We start from the raw sequence: 11,365 nt of genomic DNA on the forward strand, positions 1-11,365 counted from the left end.
TTCAATGTGCACTCTGTAATGAGTGCTACACTGGAAGCACATCTAGACAGCTTCAGTGTAAGATTTCGAAGCACATGGGGAGATCGGTACGAACCTATATACCTTCAAATAAGAAGCCAATTTCAGCTATTTATAACCACTCATTTAAATGTGGTCATGACATTTCTAAGGAAAATTTCAAAATTACAGACAGACATAGTAGCGTCAGACAACTTAGAATCTTTGAGACTTTATACATTTTTAGGACAAAACCCAGCTTGAATGAGGGCTTACCTGTTCAGTTACCGGTGACCCATTAATCCCTTTGGTATATGGGTTACTGCTCTGGATGGGTGGTCATCGTCTCCTGCGGTTGACTAGGTATATTAATTATTGGGTCTTTTATAGTTATTTAGTGCAATAAGTCTTTTATATGCTTTTATGTTCCTTGATTATATATATATATATATATATATATATATATATATATATATATATATATATATATATATATATATATATATATATATATATATATACATATATATATATATATATATATATATATATATATATATATATATATATATGTGTGTGTGTGTGTGTATATTTATATATACATATATATATATATATATATATATATATATATATATATATATATATATATATATATATATATATATATATGTGTGTGTGTGTGTGTGTATATATATATATATATATATATATATATATATATATATATATATATATATATATATATATACACACACATATATATATATATATATATATATATATATATATATATATATATATATATATATATATATATATATATATATGTGTGTGTGTGTGTGTGTGTGTGTGTGTGTGTATAGGGTTGGTGACGATTCGCCACCGCTCATTCACCGACGACGATTAGCCACCACCAGTTCGCCACCAGCTTTTCGCCACTTGGACCATTTCGTCACCGGGACATTTCGCCACCAGAAACATAACTACAGCTGTTTATTTTGTTTCCCCTCTGCAGTTTTCTTTTTTTTTCTTTCTGGCAGCTTTAACTTTTCTACTGCAAAGTGTAAATAGAGAAATTTTAAAAATAAACATTTTATTATGTAAAAAAAGTTAAAAAAGTAATTCAAACATTTTATTGTTTACGAACAAGTAAAAAAATTATATTGGTTTGCACCTAAAAAAAATCATAAACTTTAGTTCATTTGATATTAATGGGCTATTCCTTTGAGATATTCCAAAGCGTCTCTCATTGGTGTGCTCGAGAACAATTTTTTTTTTTATTATTTCATCAGCGCTTCTATATTTTTTTCAACTCTAATGGTGGTCTGCCTCCTGCTATCAGTTGTTCCATATATAAATCTCTTCTCTTTTGTAATTTCATTAGAGTTTCTATAAATTTCCATATGGTTGGGTGGTTAGCTCCAAGTTCAAAACCAATTCTGCGATGACCAGCTTCTGCGTGGTTATTTGTTCGATCTTCATCATTTAAAATAGTTTCATATTAAGACCATATATCATGAGGATACAAGGGTGGCATTCGGCGTCTGCTGCGCCTATTGTAGATACCAATATAATGTGATTCTTGTGATTCTTCTGCACAGCGTTCTGAATTTAGTTTTACCTTAGCAACTTGTACACTTGCTGCAGAGGGCGAATGGGTGTGTTCATTTATTTTCTTTATCACATTGCTATTCCTGTTGTGGATTCGTCTATTGCATCTTCCCCTTTGTTCGCAGCGCCAAAATTTTATGATTGGATCACTCCTGGATGATTTATCAAAAAACGTAAATAAAACCATCGTGGTGAAATTTCTCTTTTCTGCGTTTGGAAAGAATATCTGTTTCATTTTGAGGGCTTAAGGAAGTCTGATGAAAATATTAAGAAAATATTTATTCTTTTTTGAAATAAAAAAGTAAACAGACTTGTTATGCTTGTAAACAATCTAAGCAAAGACTTTGTTAAACTGTAAATTATTAAATTACTAAATTTTCAGAGTTATCCGGCAGAAAACGAAAAAAAAAAAAAAACGATTTTCCCATATGCTTGTAATGGGAGCACTTATTCTTTCGCCGGTGGCGAATCAGTGGTGGTGAAATGGCATCGAAGGCGAATGGGCGGTGGCTAACTGTCGGCGGCGAATCGGCACCGGCGAATGGTCCCATCCCCATATAAATATATATATATATATATATATATATATATATATATATATATATATATATATATATATATATATATATATATATATATACACACACATCAATGAAGAACTCGCCGGAGGACAGTTCCCATTAAAGAGACAAAGTCGCTGCTTCTATATTCCCGGGTTTCAATCCAATCGGTTAAAATGTAGATCTTATTCACGGCATCTGAATTTCCAAACCCTTTAGATATTCAACAAATTAGTTTTCTTTAAATAAAAAAAACTGCAAATGGTGAGTTCCAGATGATTTGAACATTTTATTTTTCAATTTGATTGAAGGTATCCGATTTTTCTTAGTGATTTCTTATGCTGAGTTCTTCTTTGAAAGTGACTTTCTAGTAGAGATCCTACGTTGGATTCATCACTATTGAGACATTGGACTTTGTATACCACTTTGTATATTTTGGTTGATTATCAAAACTTCTTATGGTGGTGAAATAGCTAGGACAGTGGTTCCTAACCCATTTATGTATCCATTGGTCATGTTAATAGATTCCTGTGTACCCCTAAAGCTGAGTATAAGAAATAAAAACTATGTAATTGATATTGTGATATAATTATATTAAATAGTCTCATTTAAGATTACCCCATGTATTGAGCAGTACTTTGTATTCTCTCTTGATCCAATGTACCCCTGAAAATTACAAATGCACCACTAGGGTATATGCACACCAGATTGAGAACCTCTGAGCCAGGAGAAAAGGTTGCCACATCAGTACTTTAATGCCATTCAGTTGTGTTATTCATCTCAAGACTAAATGTTTCTATAGCCTAACTTGTGTAAGGCTGTGTACAGTACAATCTGGTTATCTTTGTAGGGTCTCTGAAAGATGAGAGCTTGTTTCTTAATTCTCTTTGGAGTCAGTCCTAAGCAATCATTAAAATAAAACTTTCAACATATTCTATATTGACAGATATCTTGGTAACTAAGATGGTAAATTTATTGTAATGCAAATATTGGAGATCTGTAAAAGGTAAGTTTATATTCATTGGTAATTCAAATGAATTAGACGTCCAAAGACTAATCCTATTCTGTTTTCCAGTCATCTTAAGTTTGATACTTGTTACTGAAACGTTTAATTTTGGGAGAAAACCATTAAAGTCGCCATAATGTGATTCCAGAAGATTTGAATTTCATCAGCATATGTTATTCAAATCATATCTTTGGGTGTTAAGGATTTTATGGCCACATCAAATAGTTCCTTGTAAGAATTCTCTATAGCTAGACTTGTAGGGATGGTCATGAGTAGAAATTATATCAGGAAGAGAATTAGTTATTTGATGTACACTGTAGGACTATTTCTTTTTTTTATTAGTTTTTAGGAAGAAATTATCTATTTTTTTTCAAAGGAGACGTTATCTCTATGTGTCTTTAGGTTAGCATTTGGGATTAATTACTCCAACTTCTCTAAAAATTCAGTCCTCTTCTTATGTGTAACATTTCATTGTACCTTATGAAAAAAAACTCTGTAAGAACTTTATTAAATGATTTTATTTTCTCAAAAATCCTGTGTCACTAAGGAATTATATTTTGCTGATATAGTATTTTCCATAACCCTAATATGGGTGACTTATCTTATAATAGTTATTATGACATTTAATTAATGAAGGAATTAGATGGTTCATCGTAAATTTACGAAGGAGGAAATAACTCTTACTAAAGTCGCAATTAGAATTCAGTGATATTTCTTTCCAAAATACATCTTCAGGATTCTCATTTTTATCGGCAATAAGTATGTCAAATGCTGCAATGAAATCAAGCTTGTCCATTTTGTCTAATAAAAAGGGAAAGAAAGAATCCGAATTTAAAACCTTATTGTGAATATATTTATAACTTTTCCTTGTCTTTCAAGACCACCCTGGAATACTAAGTGAGATAATTTTCATGGCAATTTCTCAATATTAAAAGCTTTAATATCAATAATTGGGATTGTGTTGGCCGACGTGGTAACGCCCCCTACTAGTGAACGCCAGACAGGGGTTCGAGTCCCATTCAAACTCGTTAGTTTCTTTGGTCGCTGCAGTCTCAGCATCCTTGTGAGCTAAGGAAGGGGGTGTTTGGGGGAGCCTATAGATCTCTCCGCTGAGTTATCAGCAGTCATTGCCAGGGCCGCCTTGGTCTTAGCTTGGGTGGAGAAGAAGCTTAGGCGCTGATCATATGTATATATAGTCAGTCTCTAGGGCATTATCCTGCTTGATAGGGCAATGTCACTGTCCCTTGCCTCTACCATTCATGAGGGGCCTTTAATTAGATTCAAGGAAGAATGGGAAGGAGATAATAGAATTCCTTGTTTAAATGTCTTTGTCGCTAGAGGTACTACAAAACAGATTTCCCAATTACAGAAAAACGATTCTTTCTTCATGCAAAACTCCCCATTTCAGTTAATATATTCCAGTTCAGATTCGTTTAGCCTGAAGTTTTTTTCATCTGCTATAAGGATTTACTCCATATAATCTTTATGCTTCCACGGAGCGTTGTAAACAGGGTTAAGCAAACCCCAGAGGAGACTCAGAATTCTCAGGCACCGATGGGTCATTAAAAATAGTTGTAAACAAGCCTTGGAAATGTCATCAAGCCTTTGAGAAATCTCGGAATTCTTCGCCTCAGCTGTGCTGGACTGTAGAGTGGCACCGTTTTTGCGTTGAAAAAAGGTGTCAGCAAGTCCTTGTGGTGACTCAGAGTTCTACGACTCCGCCGTGTTGTACAGTAGTCAGGGCCCGCTTCGGTACTGAAAATAGTTGTCAGAATCCTATGCTACCTCTGTGCTGGACCATAGACAGGAGCCATATGGGTGTTAAAAATAGTTCTTAGCAAGGCCATGGAAAGACTTGGAATTCTACGAATCCACTGTGCTGGATAATAGTCATGCGCCATTGTGGTGTTGAAAACAGGTCTCGAAATGTCCCTGAGGAGTCTAAATTTTACGCCTCTCCTTTGCTGGGTGGTACTCAGTCACCATTTGGTTATTGGAAACAGCAGTGAGCAGGCGCCTAAGAAGACTGAATTTTACGACTCGGCTGTGTTGGCCTGTAATCATGTGCCGTTGGGGCACAGAAAACATATCTTATCAAGCCCCAACTGAAGTCTGTGCTTCCACTGTGTTGGACCATTGAAATTATGTGTCCAATACAGAATAAAAAAAAAAAAAAACAATAACAATAATAATACTTCAAAAACATTTAACCTGCTTGGTAAAAGAAACTGCGCCCCCCCCCCTCAAAAAAAAAAAAAAAACAGGAATAAGTTAATTTTGAAGTATTGTTAATACTCAGCAGGATCTGTTTGATATAAAATAATATAGGGATTACAGCAGAGGTTTGTTTGTTGAATTTTTGTAGATATGATTTCAAATGCTCTGTAAACATCTCTCGTTTTCAACACGCACTAACCACGAGACAGTAAAAGCTTCCAACAAACCTTGTCATATTGCACACCAATTTTACACAACCTAAGCCTTTAGAATCACTTGGTCCTAGAATTAAAATCCCTTGCCTAGGCGCCATTAAAATGATTGAGCTATACACATGAGCGTGCGATTTTCTTAGCAACACCAATATTAATGGAAATATCTTAGAACACATTATACAAATATCAAATTCAATATGCAGTTGGGTATGCAAATTCCCATGTCAGGATTGGGATAAATCATACCGCTAGATTACAGAAAAATCTCTTTTACCAAGAATAATTCCGGGGTACAGATGACAAAATGAAGCTATCTTCAATCACCTATAACTTAAATCATTGTATTGAAGTTTGTCATTCAGGACGAAGAAGAAGAAGCTGTTTGTTGAAAGGTCAGCGTGATCAGTATAAAATTATTAACTGAAAGAATAATACTTCAGTTGTCCATTAGTTGCATTGATATGAACTGGTTTCTTATAAATCTTTTAAGGGTATATACGTGCTTGTTTTGTAGTTCTTATCTTGACATCGTCTGGAGAAGAAAACAGTAGCTTCCAAAATGTTTGGTTTTGATCGTTATTTTATTGTTTGTATAATATATATATATATATATATATATATATATATATATATATATATATATATATATACATGTATAGGTAGTAGGTTGGCCATGGCACCAGCCACCCTTTGAGGTACTACCACTAGAGACTTATGGCATCTTTTATCTGGCCAGACGCTACTGCATTGGATCCTTCTTTCTGGTTACCGTTTATTTTCCCTATGTCTAAACATACACTGAATAGTCTGGCCTGTTTTTTTATACATATTCTCTTTTGTCCTCATACACCTGACAACATTGAGATTACTAAACAATCCTTCTTTATCCAAGTGGTTAACTACTGCATTGTAATTGTTCAGTAGCCACTTTCCCCTTTCTAAGGGTAGAAGAGACTCATTAGTTATGGTAAGCAGTTCTTCTAGGAGAAGGACACCCCAAAATCATACCATTGTTCTCTACTCTTGGGTAGTGCCATCGCATCTGTACCATGGTCTCCACTGTCTTGGGTTAGAGTTCTCTTGATTGAGGGTACACTCGGGCACACTATTCTATCTTATATGTCTTCTTCTTGTTTTGTTAAAGTTTATATAGTTTATATAGGAGATATTTATTTTAATGTTGTCACTCTTCTTAAAATATTTCATTTTTCATTTTTTCCTTTTCTCATTGTGCTATTTTCCCTACTTTTCCATCCAGGGTTGTAGCTTAGCATCAAAACTCAAATTAAGTAAGTTTTAAGACCTCTCTCTCTCTCTCTCTCTCTCTCTCTCTCTCTCTCTCTCTCTCTCTAGGTCTACACATGGACAGGTACATGACATTCAGTACCCACATTGACGAGCTGAGTAGAAAAGTTAGTGGCATTCTAATGTATTTAAGTAGAGTAAAAGATTACTTTGATGATACTACTCGAGCTTTTATTGTGGAAAGTCTGGTCTTGAGTGTAATAAACTACTGTATTAAGATATGGGGGTCAACTAATGATATGCATATGGAAAAAGCTCAAAAAATCCAAAACTTTGCAGGTAGAGTAGCCGTTATTGGGGTGAAAAAACACGATCACATCACCCCAACCCTCCAGCAATTAAAGTGGATAAAATTAAAAGAAAAGTGTATGTACGATGTTTGTGTTTTTGTTTTTAAAAGTTTGAGAAAAGAATATCCCAACTGGCTATACACATTTCCTACAGTTGGTAACTGTAGGAATGCATTAACCAGACAGAATGAAAATCTATATGTAGACAGCTATCGAACTGATTTGGGTTCACGCTCAATGGCAATAAGGGGCCCAGCTTGCTGGAACAAACTACCTCTGGAAATAAGAAAATGTACAAATGTTAGTACTGATTTATTCAAAAAGAAACTTAGGCAATATTTTTTTAAATTTTACTTGAATGTATATATATCCTAAATTTCTACAATCCAATTATTGTGAATTTTATGTAAATAATTTATATTGTTATGTAACAGAATAACCATTTTATAATGGAATAAAGGTTTTTGACTTTGACTCTGACTTTGACTCTCTGACAGTGAGTCTTAATTAGATATGACTAGAGCGGGTCGTTCAACACATCGAATATTTATCACCTTATCATAAACCTCTTTTTTAATTTTCTCTCTTTTTTACACTTCGAATCCCACGGGTCTTTCCCTGTCCCTTCTAAGAAAACCAGGAAGGGGCTTTTATTTAGTATACCTTGACAGAATTACTTAAGTTTCAGCTGGTTGAGGTAAACGGGAGAGTATTTGCAAGGAAAGTGGGTCTTATGTTCACTTTCATAATGTCTGTTGTTGATAGAGTTGTGTCATTCTTTCATGGAGGATGGTTGAAAAGAGGTCATAGAGCTTGATTTGGTTTGATGTTAAGTCTGGGGATGAGCTATGAAAGAATAAATCTTATCTATACAAGTCATAGAAACGATTTTCCTTTTTTTTTTTTCTATGCTGGTATAGATGCTGAGGTAAAGACGCCCTGTTTAAAGGAGTGTAAAAGGTGACTGGCTGTTCTGCACATGTTTTCTTTCTAAGGTCCAAAGAAAAACTGCCTTTATTTAACGACTTCATAAGGTTGAACCTCTATTCCTTATTATCTGAAGCATGAAGGCATGACCAACCTTTATGCCAAGATTGCACTAAGACGTTTCTCTAACCATTCTTACTAAGAAAATAAGCCTCAAGTTAGGTGAGCGGAAGGTTGGGATGACCTTAGCTTCCCCTCATGGGGACAGTAAGAAGGCATAAAAGCTTGAATATGACTTAATAAAAGCAAGGAAGCATAAGACTGTCCATCCAAAAACCCCTTGGAGATGGAAGCAGTAGACAAACATTGTTCTTAATACAAACGAGTTTCTCTCTCTCTCTCTCTCTCTCTCTCTCTCTCTCTCTCTCTCTCTCTCTCTCTCTCTTTTCTGAGACAACTCCTTGAGTCGGGATCTTATTTTTCCTTCTGGTTAGAATTGTCCTTTTCTCTTTATGTTTTGGCCAATTCGAAAATATACGGTGACGTTTTCTTGTAGTCTGTGGGTATTTTTTTTCTTTTAGAGGGATATTTGGATATATATATATATATATATATATATATATATATATATATATATATATATATACATATATATATATATATATATATATATATATATATATATATATATATATATATATACACACACATACATACATACATACATACATACATACATACATACATACATGAACACACAAAAAGTGCTTAACTCATTGCTTAGGTTAACATATGAACAATGAAACCTGTCATAATATCTTGTATTGGACTCCGGAGCATGAGTATATAATTATCAAAAAAAGACTTATAAATTCCAATAGAGATCAGAGATGTCGTGAAAATACTACTCGAAATGAAGGAACTCAACAAGGAAGCATTGAATTGCGCAGTGAGTTGGGGGTTGAATTACTACTGATAAGCCTTAGATGGTTAATATGAAGTAGTTAAAGTCTTAGAACATAAGTTAACTACAACTCAAAGAACAATGAAGAAAATAATGATGCGAGTAATACTAAGAGCCAGAAAAAAAAGAGCAACATGGATACGAGGGCAAACTAAAGTTGAAGATATTCTAACAAAAGGAAAGATAAAGAAATGGACATGGGCAAGACATATAATGAGAATGACAGATAATAGATGAACAAAAAGGATAACAGACTGGGTCACTGGAGATTGCAAAAGAAGGGGAAGGAAAAGAAGACGATGGATTGACGAACTAAGGAAATATTCCGGTATAGACTGGCATAGAAAGACAAACACGTAAGTGAAAGGACATGTCTAAGGCCTTCGTCCTGCAGTGGACTAACATCGGCTGATAAGGATGAGTTAAAGTGGTCAGAATCTCATAAAATTAACAGTTAAATTTGGCTTATGATTTACTTGTTTTCGATCAACAGATTACTACACTGCCGAAGTGACAGCAGTCAGTACTAAATCTAGATAGTAGTTTTCAATCACAGAAATACAAAGACAGTTGGTTTTGATCAAGAGATTAATACTTAACATGACGTTCACACCATGTTATGTCAAAGGATATAGGCTTTGCTACAGACCCGGTTACTAGAGCATCTATTATTATTATTATTATTATTATTATTATTATTATTATTATTATTACTTGCCAAGCTACAACCCTAGTTGGAAAAGCAGGAGGCTATAAGCCCATTGGTCTAACAGGGAATATAGCCCAATGAGGAAAGGAAATAAGAGAAGTAATTACCAATTAACATAAAAGATTTAAAAAACAGTAACAACAATAAAATAAACATTTCCCATATAAAGAAAATAAAAGGCAGTGAAATAAGATAGAATAGTGTGCCCGAATGTACCCTCAAGCAAGAGACCTCTAATCCAAAACAGTGGAAGGTCATGGTAGGAGGCTAGGGCACTAACCTAGATTAAAAATATACAGGTGATTTAATGATAGATATTATCAATAATTCCACCTAAAAATTATAGTAGACCTTAACATGGATATATAAACTAGCACTTGAAAATGGTACTGGATTTAAACACCTTTAGTACTCATCGAGCTTTAAAAATGGTATTAGAATTAAACACTTATAGTACGTATCGAACCTTGAGCTAATCGGAAACAGAGATAATAACGAGTTTCACATTCATGAGCCTAGGGAAACTCATATTACATAAACAGGTGGTCAGTAGACTGACTCAGTTTGCACCGACCCCCCACTTACATAAGCCCCTTTGGTTCGAGTTTCTCTACTGTCACGTAATCCATACCTACTATGCATATCAGACCCTACGACATACTGTTTTTTGCAAATATCTTTGAAACGAAAACTCGGATCAGCATGGTGCTTTGGCAAAGATTGTTTCACATACTCCGCTAATTTTTGACACTACTGTGCATTGTCAAATGCTGCTAATTATGGCGTTTACTCTTGACTGTGAAGTCAAAAACCTGCCTGAGCCATTTACACATTCGAACAGGTGAGGCGTGACGTAGTAGTGACGTCCATTCATCCACTAACTCCGCCCCTGCCTTCCCCTACTACCACCATCCCTCCCTTTCCCACCCTCCTACCCTACTCCTATTCCCTATTTCCGCCCTCTTTCACCTCCATACCTCCCTTTCATCTCCCTCTCTCTCTCTCTCTCTCTCTCTCTCTCTCTCTCTCTCTCTCTCTCTCTCTGCACACGAAGAAATGAAGCTATGCACACATATGACTTATTTATAATGGCAGATAACTCGAATGTATATATGTTAAGTATGGTAGGGTGTTTTATGTATGACCCTGATTCCTGTTCCAGCGCAACTTGTTATTGCTTAATTATTGTATGAGGTTTGTTTGACAATTATACAACCATTGCAAGTTATACGGGTATGCGACCCTAATACCCATAGGTTACGTTGAACGTATGATGGGATGAAGTATGTAGATGACGCTTGGTCATTTATAAGAAATTGTTCCACCCTTTGGAACTGAAGTGGGAATCCGAAGCAGAGTAAAAACTTAAAAGAAAATTGAAGTGATAAATATATGAATAATTTATTCTAATGTTAGGAAAAGGCTGCCATATGTTAAGAAGTCATTGCAGACATAAATAGACAGCGAGTATATGATGGCTGGATTATTACTATATGTAACTGACCGCATATTTTACTTTTGATAGTCATCACTCTCGACAAACAGTTCATCTTCCTCATCA

This window comes from Palaemon carinicauda, chromosome 25 (genome assembly GCF_036898095.1).
Source record: "Palaemon carinicauda isolate YSFRI2023 chromosome 25, ASM3689809v2, whole genome shotgun sequence".
Lineage (NCBI taxonomy): Eukaryota > Metazoa > Arthropoda > Malacostraca > Decapoda > Palaemonidae > Palaemon > Palaemon carinicauda.